The following is a 24302-nucleotide window of genomic DNA, read 5'->3' as shown; positions in this document are numbered from 1 at the left end:
GTGAGAGGTTTCAGCATTCTTGCGTTCTGTTTTTTGTCTGAAGATCTCAGCGATTGTACATTTCAGTTTTGTAGCAAAAGACCAGTAGCCTATAAAATCCCAAGTCCAGATTGCATGGACATACGATGAATGATAACGTTTATGCTTGTAATAATGACTCATCAAATGCATATGCATTCAGGCTACATTTGCACTATGAACACAAACTGAATACACAGACAGTGACCATATGAAAAGGGATAGAAGAGTAGTGTTATGTAGGAGAGTACTTCATGTTGATTTCCCCATATTGTACTCAATTTGCAAATGACAAGAATACTTTAATATTACTGTACAACAGCCCAGCAATCTTTCAATGCAAAAGCAATTCAAACTAGATGAGAATTGCTATTATATTTATAGCTCATCCAATCCTGTCGTGCTTTTAACCCAATTTTGTTGCACAGTTTGTAGTAGAAAAGATGAGAGATGCAATGACACAGTAATTTGGGTGACAGTGTGATGCTGTCTTTCTTCTTCCCAACATTGTAAATAGCTGGAATGAGAACAGCAAATTCTTAGAGTGAACTAGAGCCCCTCTAAATCTCCTAGCTTTCCACCTAAATTCTCTATAATTTATTTACTGATTTTCTTCAGAGGATTTGATTTGATTTTTCCAATACCCAAGTACTGCTGCTTTTGGTAATGAAATTTTCAAATATTCCAATGGTTTGCCCTGCTTCTTCTTTCCCATTTGACTGCAGAAGGATTGTTTCTTTTCCTGAACTCCATTATCTTGCATTTGTCCCACTTACAGGTTTGGTGACTCTCACACACTCTCTCTCTCATTTGTTGCTATTTTGGGGCAGAATGAATATAATCCTCCTCCACACTCAAGCCATTTTCTCCCTGGGTAATATGGCCGTCCCAGAAATTAGCTTGCTGCTTTAGGGGGTAGCATGAGGCCATCAAACATGGAAAGCAGTAGCAAACCCCCCACGTTCTACCATGAATAAAAAGGTCTAAAGTAGTGTCAACTGCATGAGATTCTTATTCAGGCATTAATTTCCCTTTTACCCCCCTCCAATACAGTCCCCGATGCAGGTAATTGCTGAAGGATAGTTACTGAGGCCTAAATAATGCCAGTGGTATTGGCTCTTCACCCTCTATTATTAGCTCCTGGTAAACCTGCAAGGTAGTGATTCTTTACATTTCTCATGTGATTGTTTCTACTTCTGTTCTTTTAAAGTTTAAACTTTTCAAGTTTAAAAAGGTTTCTTTTTGGAAAAAAGGAATAGGAAAATGACACATGGACAATCTCTATGGGCAGAAGATTTATATCATCAGTTATAAAATGGATGTTTATTGATTCTAATGCTGGTTTGGATTTTGCTGTATATGTTACTCTGGTATTTCAGGCATGGCTGAATCTTATTTATATTAGCTACTACATATTTTGCCCTGGATATTAGCAATAATTTTTCTTTTAAGTATGTTTTATTTTTAATGTTTTTGTAAACCGGGTTATCATTTGATTGTAAGCCGCTTTGTAAATATCTTGTACTGAAAAGGAGGGATCAAACTATTTAAATAAATATATAAATAAATAAGCAAGCAAGCAAGCAAGCAAGCAAGCTGCTTGACTGAAAGCCAACAGATAAGCTCACACGTGCCCAGGCTGCAAGTCCTGCCCTTGCAGCAATTCAAAAATGCTTATTTTAATCTGTTTAGCTCCTTTTTGCAAGTCTACTCAGTGGGGGTTACCAGATCTCTTTTGAGGATATGTCCTCTTTTTTGGGGAGGAGTGTCTATCCTCTTTAGGGCTCTTTTTAAAAAACTGATAAAAATTTCTTCTTTTGGGAGTGGGAGACTGAACTGATTTTGCCCTGTAGTCCTCTATTGAAGGCAAGCTCAGTGTGATTACAATCTATAATACTAATTCTAATAATAAATCATTTTTTAAAGATGCAGAAGGACTGTTTCCGCACTGGAAACTTTATGCTGGGCTGCAGGCTGGAGTTTGAGCTGGGGCAGGTGGTCCTACCTCTTCCTGCTCCCACACAGGAGCCGGGGCAGTGAAGTTCCCAGTGCAGAAATAGTCAAGACAATGCAATATTCTTTAATAATTTCTACAGGATACGATGACACAAACTTTCTGGCCTGATCAGTTTCTATTAATCTTTCCCCTACAAGCACCCATCCCTCTTGTTCGGGGGGGGGGGGCTTCAGTTGGACTCTCTCAAGTCATTAGTATTCTCTGCAGAAGCCACTGATCTAAGCTCTCAGGTACCAGTCGCTTCTTACTGTAATAATAATAATTCCAGAGAGGTAAAGAAAAGATTTTACCGCTCTTCTGATTTAATTGCCCATGAGTCCAATATATTTGCATTCTCATTATCATGATCCATTAGCTTTGGAGATGCATATTTTATACTAGCAACCTCCTGTATCTTATACTGTGTCGCTTGCCCTAAATTAAAGAGGGGGTAAGTAATATTAATGTTCCCATTTTTCAGGTGCCTAACTTGAGACAATAGAAGGTGAGATGACAACTTCATGAAGCATATAAATAACTACCCCGAGAAGTACCTGACTTCAAATGACTGGATAGTGCTGTATTATACAAGTGCTATATATTCAGACATGTTTCACAGCTGATCAGATAAGGTGGTGTGTCTATATAACACAGGGCTCTGATCTGGTACGACATGGGGAAGAAAGCCTGCCAAAATGAAAATGTGGGTGTTTAACACACAAGAACCAGTTTGTGTAGCTTACCTGGTGCTGCTGCGGCTGCCCATCTAGTGCAGTGGTGATGGGTCTCCATATGACAAGATTACTTGTAATTTCCCAGTCCAAGGGCTCATACATAACAATAGGTCCTTTATTTTAAAAAGCTGAGAATTCAGAGAATCTGATACACAGATTATTATAACATAACAATGATATTCAGTTGCTGATTAAACAAAACCAAGATGGCAGGGGAAAGAAATCACCACCCAGAGACAGGAGCAGGGAATTGGGGCGATGTGGATAGGTCCAGGAAAACCTGAACTTTCCCACTCAGACAGCTATTACCCAGGGGTTGCTGCACTCAGAACTTGCAACAGATTTGCAATGTTCCTTTTTTCTCACTCAAAACAGCATTCACCAAGACACTGTCTTCTGCACTGGAATCGTTCCAATTGTCGCACTACTCTCTCCTTCCTGCTTGATCAAGGGGGAGGCAGCCATGTGCCAGTGCCTGTAGGCGCTTTTTAGCTAGAATGCGGGGCGGGAGGAGCAGATGTATGAAGTTCCAGCGGGACTGAAGGAGCAGGAGACTGGAGAGGGCTTTATTTCCAGCCTTTTGTCCCCTTACTCTATAGCCAGAGCAAGCTGGCTGAGGGGGAAGTGCCGAAGGAGGAGCACAAGGTAGCTTGTTGATTTTGTTTTCCTGACTGGCTCTGTTGCTAGAGTGAGCAGGGGAGAGGGTGAGTGGAGGCGGCAGCCTCAGGGAGAATAATGGAGGCATGGCCAGGCTAGGAGGAGGAGGTGGGGGGAAGAAAATCCAAAAAGTCAAATGTCTGCACAGAGAAAGAATGAGCTTTTGGAAAGATTTTCTCAAATTAAGTTGATAATATCCACTCTCAGATATCACAGGTAAAAGGTGGTATCACTCTAGACTGGAGCTGGGAAGTTACAGATGGAATAATAAACCCGATTGGCATCAGACTCAGAATCGGATCAGGTGTAGATTGTTCTTTTCATCTAAACTGATAGAGGATAAAAAGCCCAGTGCAGATAAGACCCTAGTCTTGATTGACGAATAGGGGTTACTCAGGCAGCCCAGGAAACACTTATATGCTGCTTTCCATCTCACCTGCTGGGATCACCTTAATTTGCAAACTGCGAGCACACTCCAGAAGCTTCTGGAACATGTTGTGGCCTATTCAAGGTCACCCCATATAGGCAAAGTAGGCAGTTGCCTGGGGCATTAAGGAATGCCAATTTCAAAATAAATTCCTTCTCTCTAAAAATATAGATATATTAACATGTTTCTATATGGCAGTATCAGATACTGGGGTGAGGGAAGTACCAAACTCACAGTTCACCTGAGATGCTGAAAAGCCATGGGCCAAGGTTTTCATTTACTCTTCTTCCACTGCTTTACCATATGGAGGGAATTTTCTCACTCAGTGAGTGCCTTCTCTCATCTCTATTCCACATTTGCCTTACTTTGCCATTAGATTTAACAGGCCTTTTGTGAGAGGAAAGAGCCATCAAATCAAAGCCAGTTTTGGTCCATCAATTAGGTTCCAAGCAAGAGTTGAACAGTGGTTTTGCCATTGCTTGCCTCTGCCTCACATCAAAACCTTGGATGCTCTTGGTGGTCTCCCAGTCAAGCGAACCCTGCTCAGCTTCTGAGATCTCAGGAGATCAGGCTAGCCTGAGCCATCCAGTTTAAAATGGCCTTTTGCTAGACTCAAATAAAGCAATAGCAACTGACATTTAGACCCATGATGAACATGTTGGATAATGTACTTCCAGTGAATTTTAGAAGCAGATTATCCTGTTCTGCACAGGAAAATCCAGCTGCAAAAGCACACTGAAAGTGTATTATCCAATGTATGCATAATGGGCCTTTCTCATCAAATGGCTATTCGTTTTTAGGCTTATCTCTGTGATCTTGATTATTATGTTCATCGTAATTGTGTGGCTCTTATTCAAATGCTCCTAACTTTGTTTTCTGGCTAGATGGGACATTACGTGAGATGTCATGTGCTGATTAAAACCACAGTGGCTAAGTCCTCTTCATGGGGGAAAATATCTTTATCAACAAAGCATTGTAAAGCAGTCTTCCTGCAAAAATGTTAAATCCCTGAGGAAGTGATAGATGTTGCAAACATCTGAGCCCTCTTTGTTATCATATTTCTTCAGATGAGACAGACATTTTGTGAACCATTTAAATATATAAAGAGGAGAATTTAACCGCAGGGAATTGTCGAGAAAGAATACATTATTAGGATGCTGAGATCAAAGGTCAGCTGTGAAAAAGATAATGAAAGCATAGCGGATGTTAGCCAACTGTGTAAACTCCATTGGTAACTGAAAAGCTGGAGTTGCAAACACATGTTCTTTGCAAATAACCTTTAATGTTTTACAGTATGTTACCTTTCCAAGACACTGCAGAAATACTAACAACAAAACACTTGTATCTTTGCAGCAAGAGATGACTCTTGCTCTACTTTTCCTGCTCTTTTGTATTGAAGTAGTTATCTAATTTAAATGCATTGCCCCATGCCAGCATCTCACAAAAAGAGAGCACAGATGTCCTTTCTCCTTATCCATATGAGCACCTTTCATCACTGTCTCAAAATGTCATATTTGAATGACCTGATCCTTCAGATCTGCAAAGGTCTACTAGTCCACAGAGTGATTATGCTGATCTAGCCACCACAGTAGCTTGTGCACAGCTAGTAGCAGTGAGATTCTTTTTTTTTTTTATAATGCTTGTGTCAGTTCCAGTATTCTTGCAACTACTCACAGTAATTACATGCTTCACTTTTCTTAATCTATGAGCCCGGTATTTTTCAACACCAAACTGGGCCATTGATATATCCAGTCTGTGCATTTATCAATCGTCAATATGAGAACGATCCATGTGTTCCATAACTATATTCTACAACACGACAGTGTTAAATAGGGGCACTTGTTTTGCAAAAAGTGAATGAATACTCATAGTGCAATACCATACAAATGCTACTTGCCACAAAGGCTAACATATGCTACCAAATACATTTGGAAATGTTAATTTCAAAATAAGTTTTGCTACATCCCAGCAAGCACATTTTCACCTCAGGATGCTATAAATTTGTTCTTTTTGTTATCATAAATTATCTCATTCCACACATTAAAAATGTGCAGTTTTGCAAATCAGAGAACACACATTAACATCCACAGTAATTATGTATTACATGTATTCTCATCTCAAATTGAGAATTCTTGTATTGTATTAACCTAGCATGCATAGATTATGCCTGGATAGCTCAGACTAGCGGAGGTTATCTGAGTTATGAAGCTCAGCAGGGTCAGCCTTGGTTAGTTAGCCTTGGAGACCAAGAAGGAAAGCTAGGGATGCTATGCAGAGGAAGGCACTGGCAATCCACCTCTGCTCATCTCTTGTATTGAAAACCCTGTGAGGAATTACCATACATTGGTGAGACTTGATGGCACTTAATAATACTAATAATACTATGCATGGATATATATTTGAAAATTACATCATCAATATGTCTAATTCACAATGTGGCCTGAACTGTGGATACTTAAATACAAAGACTGGAACAATGAATAGACAAGAGAGATCTTTCAGCAGCCTGAGAAAAGCCCTGGATTTATAGAAAAACCTGAACTCTTAAAAAACTCACAAAAACCCACAGTGAGGGATTTGTTCCCCAGTAATAGAAACAGTACATGTAGCTTTATGAAACAAATGCCCTCTGGGGCTATCGCTAGGCAGCTACAACAACATTAGCACTTGAAGCCTTGGTTTCTGTCACTAAAAGGCAGGGTGAGGGGCAAGGCCCTTTCTAGGGTTGTTTTGCCCTTTGAGGGATGACCATGGGGTCAGGCCAAGCAGAAAGCATGGAGATGCATGACTCTTCCAGATCCTTCTAATGTTCAATAGTGGCCGCCCCAACAAAGTCTGTGTAGTTATAATGGTTAGAGTTTTAGACAAAGACCTAGAAGACCTGGGTATGAATCCCTACTGCGTCATGGAAGCTTTCTGGGTGGCCTTGGGCTGGTCATACACAGACAGCCTAATCTACCTCATGGGATTGTTATGTGGATAAAGTGGAGAAATGGAGAATAATGAAAGCTACTTTGGGTTCCCATTCTGGAGAAAGGTAGGGTATAAATAAATAATAAGCAAACATGGTGTAGTGATTAAGCATGGCAGACTCTAATCTGGTTTGTGTCCCCACTCCTCCATGTGAAGTCTACTGGGTGACCTTGGGCCAGTTGCAGTTCTTTCAGAACTCAGTCAGCCTCACCTACCTTAATACGTATCTGTTGTGGGGAGAGGAAGGGTAGATGATTGCAAGCTACTTTGAGACTCCTTCAGGTAGTTAAAAGCAGGATACAAAAAAAAACTTCTCTGAGTATAACTGAATATATGGGCAGATAAAAGGTTGCTTGATGGGTGGGAAGGAAAGAAAAAAGGAGGGAAAGGTGAAGATATGGAGTTTTCCAGGAGGAAGGAAAGAGGAAATACTGTGGGGTTAGTGTACAAAAGAAAATGAAGTGCCCTGCTCAAGTAATTTCTTGTTCTTCATCATGGGCTCAGCCTCCAGGGGCTGGCACTGCTCAATTCAGCCAGACCTTTCTCTGGGAGAAGTTGCCAGGAGTAGGGAAAGAGAGAAAATAAAAGATGTTGGGGGAGGTGAAGGTAGGTTAACTGGTGAGTAGGAAGAAGAGAAGTAAGCAGGAAAGGAAGACAGACTATGGGTGATTTCAGGGAATGGAAAGAATAATAGTTGGGGAAAATGAGATGCCCTCCTCCCCCCCCAATCCTTGCAGGTCTCCCACTGGTATGTACTACTGATGATATCAGATTGCAGATAGGCAATTAACGTCTTACTGCATAGGCCTGTGTCTTGGTTAAGAAAAACAATACTACTGCGTATAAATGATTACTACCATTACAAAACAGTAAGATTTTGTTTTATAATGCCCTCAAACCTGGCCTGAGGTTTGAGGGCATTATGTCACAGATATGCCAACACAGACTGCAGTCAGACATCTCCACAGACTGAAATCATGCTGCCGTTGGACACAAATAATTTGTCGCTCTGCTCGCGCATGCCCCTCCCACATCTTCCAGCATACAGAGCTAGACTGGATGTTCCCTGTCAGTGCCTAACCTCATCATGATGTTTGAATGCACTTTCCTCAGTGAACTGGGGTTAGCTAACTGCACACAAGCTGGGATGCAACAAACTGTGTTTTCACTCAGTCAGTGTTTAATTGCCCCTTGTTGTGACTTCTGAATACAGGGGGAGAGCAATCAAGATTAAAATGAGCAATATAGAGTATGGAAAGCCTGCAGCTTTGATGCACACATGCAGACGTCTGCCTGATTGTTACAACATTTTCAGAAGGTAGCTGTGTTGGTCTGCAGTAGAACAGCTAGATTTACGTCTAGCTCATCTTAGAGACCCACAAGAAACCACCAACCAAGAAAGCTTTCACTCTCGAAAGCTCAAGCTCAAAATATTTTGTCATTCCCTGTTCTGCTAGATTCTTTATGCCTATGTAAACATCGAAGTAGAAACTCCTTAGATGTCCTAGTGATCATGATATCTTGCTTTCCTATTTCATGAAGACATCAGCCATTTCTACACAAGTGATTTCCCCTGGGTTCAGGGCTGTTGGGAAGCGGTTTTGTCCCCTACACAGCTTCATGGTGCTCCTCTGCTTGTTTTTTTCTCTCTGCTTTTGTGCAGTCATTCTGCAATCTTCAGCCTTTCTTCATAGCAAAGGTGTTCTAACCCTTTAATTGTAGATTATGCTTTCTTCTGTGCTTTCCCCAGCTCTGCAATGTCCTTTTTGAGATATGTTGAACCGAACTGCACACAGTAGTTTGAATGAGGCTGCACCACAGATCTATACTGAGGCATTATAACATTGGCTGTTTTATTTTCAGCCTCTCCTAATAATCTGCAGCATAGGGTCTGCCTTTTTCACAGCTGTGACAGACTAGGTTGATGTTTCATTGAGCTACCCACTACAACCCGAAGTTTCTAACACTTAATGGCATTTAAGTTTTAGGAAGATGGTGCAACACTTTCGACCAAGCCCCTCTATCATTGGGGTGCTTCCAGGCATAAACAGACTTTGCATAGCAGGACTTTCCTGCTTCCTCCTCTTGCTGCAGTCTACTGAGCCCCTCAAAAATTTGCTCCTGGGGTCAGCAGAGCCTCGGCAACAGCACTGGGAATAAACTGGGATGTTGTTGCCAAGGGTTTTCTGACCCCCAGGAGCAAACTTTTGAGGAGCTCAGTGGACTGCAGCAAGAGGGAAAGCAGGAAAGTCCTACTATGCAAAGTCCATTTATGCTTGGATACACCTCAGTGGGCTGGATCCAGCCACTGTTCAGCCCACCCAAAAAACCTCTGCTGGCAATCACATGCTGGCAATCATGGGACCTGCACTAATAAAGGCCATGTGGCACTGGGGCTGCAGTAAGAAGGGAACTGGGCAAGATTGAGCTTCAAATCTGTGTCGATCTGACTAGGGATGGGCATGAACCTGCTCATGAACTAAAGGTAGTCATGGATTTTGGCCAGTTGGTGGCTTGCAAAGCAATGTTTGTGGAGCAGATCCATGACTATCCTGCATGGGGGAGAGGAGCTCAGCATCAACTCCAACAACTGGTTGACCTTCCTAAATAGCACCTAAATAGCACCTATCCTCAAGGCCTTTCAGGACACCACCAATGTGCACATATGGCCAGCCTGAGGCAAGTCATTCCCCTGATTCCAGGGCTGGACTGAGCTCCGGCCTCTACACTGCATCTGGGCCCTGAGGAGGTGCTTGTTTTCCCACTGAAATGGAAGCGTTCTACCACATCACAAACTTCATGAATCCAACTCTTTTGTCCAATCAGCATTGTCTAATACAGTGATTTCCAACCAGGGGTCCACAGGAGCTTCGGAGGGTTTCCATGGCCTTTCCCCTCCTGCTTTAATGGACTCAACCATAAGCAAGGGAACAGGTGAATTCCAGTGCTCCCTTCCCCCCCCCAGCATTCTGGGAGGGGGCGGAGCCTGCACGCCTCCTCCCACCTTAAACTACCTCCTGTCTCTCTCCACCCTCAGTCCTCCTCGAGCCTGCCAGTTAGCACCCGCAGTGATATCACTTCCAAGGGCATGGCAGGGAGGTATGGCCAGCTGACACCACTTCCAGGGCTCCTTGAAGCCTGAAAAATTATTTCAGGGGCTCCTCCATGTTCGAAAAGTTGAAAAATGCTAGTTTAATCAAACTAGCAGCAGTTCACCAGAGTCTCAGGCAGAGGTCTTTCATGTCTCTTGCTACCTCATCCTTTAACTGGAGATGCCAGGGATTGAACCGAGGACCTGCTGTATGCCAAGCTGAGGCTCTCCCACTGACCCACAGCCCCTCTCCAACCAGCCATAACCAATTGCCAGGCTAACCCAATCCTGTTAGAACTTGACTGCTAAGCAGAATGGATCCTGGTTAGTACTTGGGTGGGAAATCACAAAGGAAGTCCAGGGTTGCTATACAGAGGCAGGCAATGGCAAACAACCTTATTTATCTCTTGCCTTGAAAACCCCATGGGGTCGCTATAAGTCAGTCGCAACTCGATGAAACTTTCCATTTGCATAGCGCATTGTCTACCATTAAGAAGCGTTATAGGTACCCTTGCCCTGTTTCCACTGTGAATATGCATAACAGGCATTATGCACACAATATAAAATGTAAGACAACTTTTTATCCTCTAACTGAGTCAGGGTGCAGCTTTATGATGTGACAGAGAGGAGGGGGAGAGCTGCAAGGACACTGAATGGTGTGGGGGCAGGGCACATAGATGCTGTCTCCCCCCATTAGCACACTGCTTGCTGCTACTGCAGAAGGGTTGTGTTTTTAGGTTTTCCCACATGGAAATAGCTAAAGAGAGAATCCACTGCCAGTTTTATACGTCCTGCACTTTTTTCTTCTTCTTACATTTGGTGTGAGAATGAAGAATTCAAAGTGACAAGATTTCTGTGAGCAGAGCCATGGCTCAGGTAGAAACTATATCCAGACTAACACTCCATCATTTTGATATATGGCTTTATAAACCGAAGGCGACTGAAGTGAAAAGGTGAGTAAATATATTTGTTCCTTTACAGTGCAACCTAATTCACCCTCCTAAACCGACTTAGAGTAGCCAAAAATGTTCCAGTTCTCTGGTCTAGAATAAATGGTAACATTCCTTTTTTGATATTTCATTTACGAAGGAACACTTTGAGGAAACGAAGGGCATGATCCAGCCGAAGAACGTGTAAATTCATTTGATTTCAGTGGGAGAATGTGATTAACTTTAAAAGTTCTTACCTTTGTTTTTTGCATTCAGGTTTACTTAATGTACAGTCTGCCAATATTATTACCAACTTTGCTCAGAATAATTTCAGTTTCGGTGTCTGTAGTATATTTATATTACACTTACGAAGGTTGACTGCCCTTTCTCCAGCAATAGCACCTGTTTTCAGTAGTGCTTGTGTTTTTCTAGAGGAATAATAAGGGAAGCCTTCAGCATTGGTGCCTGAAAAACAAGGCACCTACAATTTGTGGCTAGTCTTTAATGCCTATAGAAGAGAGTATTACTTTATTTGTAAAAATTTCCTTTCAAAACGCTGAAGTTGATTGCCTGTCATTTGAAAGATAACAGAGATACGTTACTGTATATTGATAATGATGCGACAAAAAGAGTAGAAAGCCATAGGGAAAAATATACTACAATTATTTCTTTAGATATTGATACCTCTCCCCCCCCCCTTGGGAGCCCTCATTACAACAACCCTGTGATGTAGCACAACAATTAGTAGAGTCCAATAGCACTTTTAAGACTAACAAAGATTTATTCAAGGCATGGGCTTTCGAGTGCAAGCACCCTTCCTCAGATTAATGAACAACCGTTATAACTGTGTAGATATAAGGTAAAAGCAAATTATGGTAAATTAGTAAACTGTGTCATAATATCCAAATTAAGCCATAAGATGCCGTAGGATAATTCTTTGCTAAAACAGACTCCCAGACTCCGCTACCTCTTCTCAATCTGTTGCTTCTGTCTCCGAGCCACAGAGGAAAACCCTTTACCCCAGCCTTCCCCATGACTCTCAGAAATTGGACTGGAGATGCTCAAGGTCCACACCTCTTCCTCAGGATGTCGTGGCAAAACTTGCACCTGACACCTGGCGGAGACCAACAGTTCAGGTGAGCATTGGGACCTCCGGGAACCTGTATTGTAGGTTAAGCTAGGAGATAATGTCCCATGGTCACCTTGTAAGCTTCCATGGCAGAGCAGGGGTTCAGAGTCTCCCAAATCCCAGTTTGATACTCTAACTCAGGGGTGGGCAAACTGTGGCTCTCCAGATGTCCATGAACTACAATTCCCATGAGCCCCTGCCATCTGGAGGGCCACAGTTTGCCCACCCCTGCTCTAACCAGTGTACCGTGCTAGCTTTTCAATTAGTGTAATAAAGACATGTTACATCAAAATTCAGCCAGAAGTTGCTTGGTCTTCACATGGAAATGAAGCTTGCTCCTTTATATGCTGTGAAGCAATGACGAAGGCTGTACTGTCATGATCTTTACTCTCTTAACTGGCTAAATAAAATGTCATGGAAACTTCAAATTATGGGTCTAGACATCTCAGAAGAAGGAGTTATACTAAAATTTTAGTTATACTAAAATCAATCTCACAGAGATTAGAAGATCAGGAGGCTCAGTTGTAGGTTTTTGAAGATCCCTCCTCAGGAGAGACACGGTTTGCATGGGTGTAGTGTCCCTGACACATTATAACACATATTCTTGGAATGTCCTAACTTTGCTCTATATCATTGCCCTTTAGCTAATTATTTGAAGAAACTCAGATCTTTCTGTGTTAACGAGAATCACTAGATTAAAATTATACTGTGTGTAAAAGTGGCTAAGTCTTTGTTGCCAATATTAAATGAATTTTTTTTTCATGATGGAATCTGTAACTGTTTAAAATTTTAGTTTTAGGCTTTGCCATTTTTATGCCAATAAAGGTACTCTGATTCTGACTGACTTGTTAGAGGGAAAACCCAAAGCCCTGGATGAGGAGAAGAGGCTTGGACCGTAGCATCCCCAATCCAGAGTTGTTTGCCAACTTCCAGGTTGGACCAGAGCTCTCCTGGCTATTACAGTTGCTCTTCAGGCTATAGAGATCAGTTCCCCAGGAGAAAATGGCTGCTTTGGAGGGGGGACTGTATGGAATTGTACCTCGCTGAAGTCCCTCCCCTCCCAAAACCACACCTTCCACCCAAAAAGTCTGGAGATATTTCCTAACCTAGAGTTGGAAACTCTAAATCCAGGAGACAGCATCTCAGGGTACTTCCAGAAGCCCTCTCCATGAGCCCCAAGAGGCCAAGATGACTCAGCCCGAGAGACTTCTTCTCAGCTGCCACATTGAGTTCCAAACATCCTGCCGCTGGGGGGACCCCCTAATGTAATCAAATCAAACCTTTAATTTCCAGCAGTCTCTTCCAGAGAGATGGGGCACACAAGAGACAACCTTTTTGTGAAGTTTGGCCCCCAGATCCAGACAACCTGTCTGAACGTGTTTAGTCTTTTATCTTACAAATCACAATAGGAAGCTTTTATTTTAAAAATGTGATGATTTTGTTATAGTTACTATACATTCTTTTAATATATTTCTTTGTGTCGTTCAGAACTGGTTTTTACATATGTACCTCAACATATTTGCTTTTTATTTTGGACTACTTCCTTGCACCTATCAGACCCTCAGCTTTGCTGGAAAACACCCTAAGCTTCCTGCTTGCCTATACCCAGTCCCTGGTGTCACTCTGTGAATACTTTCGATGTTGGTTTGCCTGTTTCCTCAGCACTCTGCCCTGCTTTCTCAGTCCATCTTGCACATCTTAGCCTACAGTGGGGCCTACTGTTGGTTCGGTTAGCCATTGTCCTCTTTCTTACCTGCTTGAAGCAAAACTAGTCAGAAACTGCATGGGCTGGGTGCAAGGATGGTAGTTGTGACAGAGGGAGTGATAGGCTGGCACACCATATGAAACAGTGAAATACCAAGAGAGACTGAGGGTGTTTAGTATGTCTGCTCAGACTGAGCAGTAGCTCTCAGGCAGGATACCTCTGTCCTAGCATGAGATCCTTCAGTGGACAATGATAGCATTAAGATCTTCTGTATGTGCTCTTTCACTGAGCCATAGCTACTTTAGGGGGGCAGCCAGGCACCATCTCCTCAAATTGATCTGTTTGCAGATATGACTACTAGTCTAAGTTGCAGCTGACTTATAGTGACCCTTCCTCGTGGGATTTTCAAGACAAAAGACATTCAGAGGCGGCTTGCCATGGCCCTCCTATGCATAGTAGCTCTGGAATTCCTTGGCAGCCTCCCATCCAGTGCTAACTAGGGCTAGCCCTAGTTAGATTCCAAGGTCTTTAGCCTGGGGCAAACAAGCCAGAGCACAGACCTTATTACCAGCTAGGTACATGGAATGCATTGTGTGGTATCTGAGAATAGCGGTTGTTCAACTGATTTAAAATAATTTTGTTTTATATTGCATTAATAAAATAATGCTAATTTTATCCCAACAATTTCTAACTCATGTTAGGTGTGTAGCAAAGCATAAAATATAACTATTTGCTCTTATAGGTTTTTGCAATAGGTTGGCATATATATGCTGCAAGGTTCTGTAGTGGAACCTGCTTATTGAATGCATTCATGAGCCATGTGAGAGAGAAGGATGAACAGCAAGCTGGTAAAATTTCTAGGAGATGCAATATTAATGAAAAAGTCAGAAGCATAGAGCATTGAAAGAGGATTTTACAAAACTAGGTTGACTGGGCAATAAACTGATGAAATTCAGTGTTGATAAGTTCAAAGTAATTTATATTAGAAAAACTTTGTACAAAATGCTGAGTCCAGGATTTTCTGTTACCATCTAGCACAAAATTTTGAACAACATCATTGATAGTTCATTGAAAACGTCAGCTCAGTGTATATAACAATGATAAAAAGCATACCAAATTAGAGTATAAGCAAGTTGAGAGAAAAAACATTGTCAAAATGTCACACACATATACAAAATGTGTGCATAAAATATCTTTACACCGCTCCGCAGGAGCGGTATAAATAAAACAGTAAGGGGTGTGGGGGTGGGCTTAGTCCGGGATGGGGAAGAGAGCCCATTGGCCCCTTGCCCCCAGACTGACAAGTTGGGAGGCGCTTTGCGCCTCCTGACCCACCCACCCCCCAAACTGGGCTGCCTTCGGCCCAGAGCTGCCATTACGCGGTTGCCCGCCAACATGCCAGGTAGGCGGCCAGCCGGCCTAGCCTACCCTACCATGTGGCCCTCAGGTGGAAGCTTCGGAGCGGGCCAAGGGGCTGCCCTGCCACATCGCAGACGAGGCAGGGCTGTCCCTTGGCCCACCCTAGAGTCGGGCAGGAAGTGGGGCGAGGCTTCAGGGTGGGCCAAGGGACAGCCCCATCGCATCACAGATGTGGCGGGGCTGTCCCATGGCCTGTCCCGAAGCCCCAGAGTCAGCCCCGGAGTGGGGGTGCGGGGCAGGTTTCAGCGCGGGGCTCCGAGCCCTGCACTGAAGCCGGGAGTGACTGGGGGCGGGGCAGGCTTCAGTGTGGCGCTCCAAGCCCTGTGCTGAAGCTGGGGGTGAGTGGGGGGGCAGGGCAGGCTTCAGTGTGGTTCTCTGAGCCCCGCGCTGAAGCCGGGCGCTAGGGGGGCGCCTAGGGGGGCCTCTTGCACCCATGCACTACCTGCTAGCATCCGCTGTATTTTTGCTACAGCGGGCTTAATTTCTAGTACATATATAATATTATACACAGTTTTGTTAGTCCCAAAGAAAACATAGATTGGAACAATAGCAAGAAGGCCAGCCACAAGACATTGTGTTTTGACAAGTATGTGGTTACAATGGTATGTGCTTCCCTTATCCCAGTGAAACCACGCTAATCTCATGTACTGGCATCATGCACTAGTTCTAGACATCATCAAAGGATACCTGGCAACTCTGTGTGCTGTGAATAGTCATCAGTCAATCATCTCCAACATAACATAGACCTGAACTGAGATGGGGTGTGGTGTGGACAACGAATGAGGAGATTCATGTGAGGCACGGATTTCAGCCCCCTTGGAGCCAGTGACATCTAACGTTCATTAAATATCTGACAGTAAAGCATATGAACTGGACTGCAGTTTACATGAGTTGCTGCTCTGTGCATCTCCTCCTTAGAACAGGGATGCTTAGGCCTTTCACGGATCACTTGAACCAGCCTGAGTTGACTATTTCCAGACCAGGTGCTGAAATTTCATGGACTGATTTCATGATGTCTGAAAGACTTGCTTTTTTATACAACCCACAACAAAAATAACTGTTACCTATTAGTACGACCACAAGACTAATCCAGCTGTGAATTGTTGAACATCAGAACGGCATGACGTTAAACAGAATTCAGGCCCTGCTAGTTATTGATGCTTTCAGGAATTCAAGCACAGGGATGAAGGGTTTTGATTCCAGTATACAGAACAAATGGGAATGACAGACAGGCATAGATGCTTTGGATGCAGCCTTTGGGAACCGTAATCCCTGATGGACTCAGTGGGGATATGGAATGGATAGAAGAGCTGAAGCTTACTTGTTTGAGTAAACCTGCTGGGGATAAAAGTAGCTAGGGGCATTTCAAAGGGAAAGTCTGCCAGAGAAAGGTTTACTTTGTTTGAAACAAACTACTCTCTTCTAAGAACATTTTGCTACAGAGAAGAAAGGGGTCAGTTAGGGCTTTACTGTATATGGCTACAGTAAAAAAAAATAAACTAAGATGCAATGAAATGCAATCCTATCCTAGTATTTATGTGTAAAGCACAACGTGCAACAATGTTAGGGACACATATTTTGAGTGCAGATATACTAAGGCACCGTGCTATTATAATCCATAGACAAAAGGGAATTAGTTACCTATACAGATGGAAATGGTTGGAGGATGACTTAAGATCTGGCATACAGAATGACTTCACTTCAACAGCTGAACACCCAGCAAAATAAAAGAGCCATTCAGAGCATCAATGTTAAGTATTAAAAGGGTGGATCTAATCATGGACATGCATTAAACTAATTGTTCTGTTTTAACGCATTATCCATATATAAATATTCTAAGAAAGGTAATTACCACCTATCAAAAGAATAGGAGATAGGGGGAACATTATGTCAAAAAAGCAAATAAAGATAGAATAGAAGAAGAGCTGGGTTTTTTGTACCCTGCTTTTTACTACCCAAAGGTGTCTCAAAGCAACCTATGCTTTCTCTCCCCACAACGGACACCTTGTGAGGTAGGTGGGGCTGGGAGAGCTCTGAGAGAACTGTGACTGGTCCAGGGTGGCTCAGCTGAGTAAGCGTGGGAAAGGAGTGGGGAATCACATCTGGTTCTCCCAAGTCGAGGCCATCACTCTTTATCCCAACACCAAGCTGGATCTCAAAAAAACAGATGAATCAAACCATCTCATGGATAAATCAAACCACCATTTAAAAGCTCAGCCCGATCTGATGAGAATTACTAATGCATTGCTTTGCAAGTCAAACATTTCAAATAAGTTATAGGAATTCACTTGACACTTCAAGAAATGCCAAATAATGACTCCAGTCAAACCGTTTAAATCACAGTTGCGGAAATCACCATAATTCATTAAAGGATGCCAGATGTAGTTCAGCTTTGATCTTCCTCAGGAGTTAAGGTGGTAACATATAGAACCACATATTCTAAAGGCTTGCTCTCAATAAGGATTTCCATATGAAAATATATCTTTGGGCTGTTTATTTACTTTATTTGTGTTGAAATCTTGAATTTGGATTATCAAAAGCTTTTATCATTTTGTCTCAAGCTCTGCTCGATTCCTTAAGAGTACAGACTGCAGAGTAAATTTGGTCAGGTGGCAAGAAAACTGGGATGGATGCTTTTAAAATATGTATTTTCAGTCAATAAATATGATTACCTAGCTGTTGAGGAAAATAAAAGTTGAAATGGGCCCAGCATTCTTTAATGGGTGGGCAGTGCAATTTTACAGCTGGTGTGCTACTGATACCGGCACCATGCCAGCGTAGCTAATAGGCCTCTTATACACTCACTCCCAGCTGAAAAAAAATGTTTTTTTTTTTTAAAGACATAGCCTTGAAGTAATGAGAACAAAGAAAGAGCAGTGGAGTGCACAGTGACAGGCCTGACAATTGCTGACCATGGAGCAGCATGCTGATAGCACCCTTACTTCTGTCATGTATGGAAGAAGCCAGTCAACACCTCTGTGACATCAGCATACCCCCACCCACAATATAACAAGGGAAGAAAAAGGTTAACCCAGTGCCTACACAGGACTTGGCGGAGTCCCAGGAACTTCTGGTATTTTTTGCATCATCAGACCCAGTTGATGAGGCTGACTGAGATTCCAATAGATTCAAATGGGAGCCGTGATGGTCTAAAGTAGCTCAACATATTTGAGTCCAATGGCACCTTTAACACCAACAAAGATGTATTCAATGTGTGAGCTTTCAAATGTACACTTCCTCAGACAATGGAACAGGGATCATAAGAATACAGATATAAAGAGAAAGTAAATTAGTAGCAAATTATTAAACAGTATCACATCCCAAATATGCAGTATGATAATTCTATGCTAGAAAAGCTACAGTCCTTTGGGTTCAATTGTTATTTTCAAAAATATTCGGGGAATAAAACTGTTAAGGTTAGTGATTAATGGTAGACACTTTCCCAGTTGTGAAAAGAAATTAAAATAGACTAGTTGCTTGCCCAAATAATTTTGCTTAGCACTTGGAGGACATTCTCATTCTCCCCTCACTGAAAGTCCTATTCTGAAGACAGATGCCCTTAGCAAAGATCAGGGAGGTTGGTGATACATGTCTGCAAAAGGTGGGAGTTCCTGGCAAGGCTAACAGGACCTGGGCTCACAACAGAAAGCAAATCATATGAATGGGGTTGTCAGCTAGAACTGTCTCTATCACTGCATACAGCTGTCTGTTAAGGAGCTTGCAATGGTGCAAAAGCTAGCCTAGAATCAAAGTGTCAGCAATCCCACAGTTAAGCAATTGGATGCACACTAGTCTCTGTAGATATTGGTTGTGTGGAAACTTAAAGCACTATTTTAACATCGCAACAGTTGTGTCAGGTCAGGCTGAGAGAGTGAGAGAAAATGATTTGCCAGCAGACATTGAGTGAGCCGCATAACTGGGCAGGATTTGAACCCTGCTTTCCTGTGTCAGCACTCTTAGTCACTCCCTTCTTCTAGATTTCTTCTGATGCATATTACGTGATCCATGGGAAATGCTTCCTTTCATATTTTCGGGCAAGGACCAGGCACCAGAGCACTTTGTACATTATTTTCTGGCAGGACTGGATCTGAATTAGATCATCCTCCCCCCTGCAGTTGCCGGTATAAGTTCAGGGCCCACATGAGATGTTTTGCTGTTGTGCATCGGATGGTAAAGTGCCTGGGCATCCCTGTATCAAACTGAGTCTGTTGGTTCTGCAAGTAGGGATGCTTTTGATTTATCTGCTCCCTCTTATACTTCACAGTGCCAGGGAAATAATTAGAATATACCAACATTGACAGGGAAAGCCAGCTCAAGGCTATGAGAATGCACATTTTTCCTTCTGTGGGCAGTTTTAAGTTATTATTTTTAACATTCTCAGACAAAACTTGCCAGGCCAACCTCTGTGCTCACAGGCCAAAGGAATTTGTCCTGAGTATCGCCCCTGCAGGAGGCTGCAAGTCTGTGCTGCTGTTTCTGTGCACTTCTTAAATATCGGCCCATCTTAGCCCAGCAGGGGCCCTTGAGTGCGGCAGGATGCCTCACACCCCTTGCCTAGTCGCTGCTTGCTGTAGCCAGTCATACGTCTGGTGGAAGGAGCTGGGCCCATAATTTCTCCTCCTTGCCCTGCAGCTGCCAGAACTGGTGTAATTCAGTGGCTTGCCCTCTACAGATTCAAGCACAAGCATGGTATCGTGTCTGAACTAGGAATTTTCTGCAGTTTGTACATGTGTCGTATATAATAGGACTTCAGTTTGGTTTTCTTTCTGCCTTCCTTCATGTGTGAATGTGGACAGCACATCTAGATTAGAAATAAATGTAACAGCACAGGCTTCAGTCAACCTGAAATGTCAAATGACTCATTCATACCCTTTGCACAGAGTTCCAATTTTTGCCACATGCATTGTAACAAATAGGCTTGAAGACTTTTGTGGTTCCTTCCTTCAAAGCCTCATAAGATAAGATCTCTTTCTCACCAAAGTGATAGATTAGTGATTATTCTTTGCAACGTGTGTTCGGGTTGCACAATAAGGCTTCGGCTAACCTAGCTGGTAGAAAGGCTGCAGCTTCATTGCCTAGGTTGTTGTCATGGGAATGACAAACACGCCATGAATACTAACAAAAGGCAGCTATTCTTACCTGCTCATATGAAAAAGAAACTAGGTAATGTTTGCATCTTGTCGCTGTAGCCATAGCTAAATCCCCACTACTACAGACTAGTGGCTGACCCAGCTCCTTTGGTCTATTAGGGTCTTTGTTGATTAATGTCACACTGTGTTTAGAGGAGCAGGGAAAAAAATAGGGTATTATGAGTGACAGGTGCAAGAAACAGCAGAAGAATCTAAAAAGCACCAAGTATGGGTCAGAAGAGTCATTTTGAGTGACAATTTAAATGCACAGCAATAAGACCCCAGGAGATAAAACCAGATAATAAAGCTAGATTCCTATAAAGTCCATTTTCACTTTGCAGTTGCAGTGGCTATTATGGCTACTATACCTGTCTATTTTGCTAGTCAGGGTTTCAGATCCAGAAACTATTACTATCAATCTAGATATAATTATTTTGGTATTAGTAATGTTCCCTGGTTAGATAGTCAGCCTCAATGTTTATGTAATTAATTACCCTATGCTAGCAAAATTTGGTTTTTAACACACTTTATTTAAACCGGGCAGAAGGAGGAACCACAGAAAGGGTGTCAAATTTTAAACTTCCTTTGGTTCCTGAAGCCACTTTCCGAAGAGACAGATATGTATGGGCACATTATAAAGAATAAAGTGCAGCGGAGCAACCTTTTTGCATCTAAGTGCCAAAAAACCTGCATCAAGCTGTGAAGATGCTGATGTCTCAGCAAACAAAAGGGAAAAGATGAGAGTCACAGGTGGGCAGACTCTCTGGCAGCAAACTTGGCTTGCCTCAGTCCCTTCAGTGGAGAACCAGCTGTGTGTTCAAGCCAGCAGGTCTGGTCCCAACTGGAGCGTAGTCTACAGAATAGAACTATGAACAAAATAAAGTTTGCACAGAGTCTTAAATAGTGCCATCATCCAGAGGACTCCAGTGTCACCTTAAGCTTAACAAAATTCATTCCAGCATAAGCTTTCATGAGTCAGAATTCACTTCATTGGGTGTGTGATACAGATGACAGAGAGGGCAGCTCTGACTCACAAAAGCTTAACATTGAAATAAATTTTCCTAGGCTGTAAGGTGACATTAAATTCCTGCTTTCTTTTTGCTGCTGTAGAGTGGCATGGCTACCATCTGGCATCATCCTGACGAAAGCAGGGAAGTTGCTCTGTGATTCTGAGCATTGATGGCTATAAGGAGTCCTTGAAGTATCGCCATTGCCCTGAGATCATGGCTCCACTCTTGTGTGACTGGGCAAATGGGGAGCCATGTTAGGTGCAAAGGTGGATCCCTGCCCTCCATGCTGAGAACAGATTATGGAAATAAATATACTTCTGTTTATATATGCATGAGTGCAACTGATTTTTATTTAGAAGGAAAACTTCCCTGGGGTATCACATTTGGAAGACAGTGCATCAAACATGGCATTTCAGCCAACAATGTAAAATAATCCCTGAAAAGCAAATCCATGAGGATGTTGGCTAGATAAAGCATGCTACACCAAATTGCGAAAAAGCTATAATATTCATATTGTTAGCATTTACAGTGCTATCCAAGGCAGGGTCTTTGCTCTCAGCATTCCAAAGAGGCAGTGGTTCACCCATCGCTGAAAAAAACAAAATCCATGCAATGGTCACTTCCAGATTAGACTTCTGTAACTCGCTCTACGCGGGCCTACCCTTGTCTTTGACTCGGAAGTTACAGCTGGTCCAAAATGTGGCTGCCAGGGTCCTCATCAGAACACCTCTGAGGGCCCACATCCAACCAATGATTCGTCATCTGCACTGGTTACCAGCTGTTTCCAAATCAGATTCAAGGTATTGGTATTGACCTTTAAGGCTATACATGGCCTGGGTCCCATCTACCTGCGGGTCCATTTGGTTACTTATGACCCCCGCAGAGCGTTCTGTGGGTATGAATTTGCTAGTTGTCCCGGGGCCACCAGATGTTCCCATGGCCTCGACCTGGGCCAGGGCCTTCTCGGTCCTGGCCCCAACCTGGTGGAATGAGCTCCCGGAAGAGCTAAGGGCCCTGCAGGAGTTACCAGCTTTCCGCAGGGCCTGCAAGACCGAGCTGTTCCGCCAGGCATACAATTGAGGCCAGGGCAGTTCTCCCGTTAATCTATCTGAGGATCCTCTTCAATACTGAGATCTCCAACATCGAGATCATTTGTTAGATCTACTGGATTGACTCCCACCCTCTTCTGAATATTATTTCCCACCAGGCTGAACAGGTTAGAATTCTGACCGCTGCCACTTATATATGTTATATGTTATTTGATGTAATTTGTAATTTTGGGTTTTATGGGGATTTTATTGTGTTTTTAACTGTTTTATGCTGTAAACCATCCTGAGACCTAATTGGAGAATGGCGGTCTAAACATTAATGATAAAAATAATAATTAAAAAATCTGCTGGACTCAGCCTATTACCACCCCATCTCTCACATTTAGCGTTTCTGGAGAAGGTGATTGAAAGGACCGCCGCAGACCCATAACTGAATTGTAGTTAAATCAAAGGTCACTGGGACACCTATATAGTAATACAAGACTGCTGAATCTAGCCTAGCAAGCAGATAGACAAGGAGTCTTCAATCTTCAAATATAATTTCTTAATGATTCCCAACGCGTTTCGCTAAATAGTGCTTTCTCAAGGGATTCCAGAATTGAAAATCAATACAATAGGATATTCAATTCTAGTACATTATTTCTGCAGCCCACCAAAGGCTATTGGAAAACAATTCCAAAAGCGGCTATGCAAATTTTGCTCACAGGTGCCTTGAGAAAGCACTGTTTAGCGAAACTCATTGGGAATCATCAAAGAATATTGCTCACTAAAGAAATGATATTTGAAGATTGAAGGCTCCTTGTCTTTCTACTTGCTACGCTAAATTCAGTGATCTTGTATTAACAGATAGGTGTCCCAGTGCCCTTTGGTTTAATTACTATTCTGTATTGCTTACTGGAACCCCACCCTTCTGTTCCTGTAATTGCAGACCAATAACTAGCATACCTAGATGAAGCTTCAGTTTTAGACCCATTCCAGTCTGGCTTCTGGCCTAGCTATGTGGTGGAAATGGCACTGGTCACCCTGATGTATGATCTCTGAAGACAGCTAGACCTGGGCAGGTTGACACTGCTTGTGTTGCTAGACCTCATGGCAGCGTTCAACATAGTCAGTCACAAACTATTAGCTCACCACCTCACTGAAACCAGAATCTAGGCAACAGCCCTTCAGTGGCTGATCTCCTTCCTCCATGATCGTGGACAGAGGGTTGATATTGGGGAGTTTCAATTCCTCTAATTGTGGAGTGCCACAAGATGCAATTCTCTCCCCGACCTTGTTTAACATCTTCATGAGCCCTCTTGCCCAGCTGGTCTGGAGGTTTGGGCTGGGGTGTTATCAATATGCAGATGACACCCAGCTCTATTTCCTGATGGACAGCCATCCAGATACACCGCCAGACAATCTTGCCAGATGCCTGGAAGCAGTGACGGAATGGCTCAAGCAGAGTCACCTGAAACTCAACCCTTTGAAGACAGAGGTCCTGAGGCTAGGTAGGAAAGGGCCAAGTAAGGATGCGCACTTTCCTTGACGGGGTTCAACAGATGATTGCTTCGATCTTAGATGCCTCCTTATGCATTGAGGCTCAGATCTCAATAGCATGGCTGGCATTTTTCCACCTTTGCCAAGCTATTAGTACCCTACCTGTCCCCGAAGCACCTAGCCACAGACTTCCTCTAATTAAAGATATGTCTGCCCATTACTCTCCCATTTTGCCATATTTATTTCTTTTACTATGTTTTCCGCTGGAATTGAAAGCCAACCAATGGTAACTTTATAACTGAAGCTTGTTATCCCTGTTTGATCCAGAATCTGTTAAACATTTTCATTATGCTGTGTGTTAACTTACTGCTCACACTTGACCTTACTGCTTACTCCCATTTAATTGTATCTGAGGAAGTGTGCATGCACAGGGAAGTTTATACCTTGAAGAAAACTTTGTTGGTCTTAAAGGTGCCACAGGACTCAAACTTTGTTCTGCTGCTTCAGAACATCATGGCTACCCACTTGAATCTCCCTTCAAAGGGTGTAACTCCTCT

At 42.9% G+C, this 24302-nt stretch overlaps 1 protein-coding gene across 3 annotated transcripts in view; it reads left to right on the top strand.

Moving 5' to 3' along the window:
* GRAP2 (GRB2 related adaptor protein 2) overlaps positions 1–24302 on the top strand; it is a 65432-nt gene that overhangs the window by 5397 nt on the left and 35733 nt on the right. Inside the window, exon 1 of one of the 3 annotated variants that reach the window (XM_077339433.1) lies at positions 11858–11961. The exons of the other annotated variants lie outside the window; for them this stretch is intronic. The gene's annotated coding sequence lies outside the window, so the exon portion shown is untranslated. Of the gene's footprint in view, positions 1–11857; positions 11962–24302 lie in introns of those variants that run through there. 3 annotated transcript variants of the gene reach the window in all.

This window comes from Paroedura picta, chromosome 5 (assembly GCF_049243985.1).
Source record: "Paroedura picta isolate Pp20150507F chromosome 5, Ppicta_v3.0, whole genome shotgun sequence".
NCBI lineage: Eukaryota > Metazoa > Chordata > Lepidosauria > Squamata > Gekkonidae > Paroedura > Paroedura picta.
The sequence above is the reverse complement of the archived record's forward strand: the minus strand, read 5'-3'. Positions and strand labels throughout refer to the sequence as shown.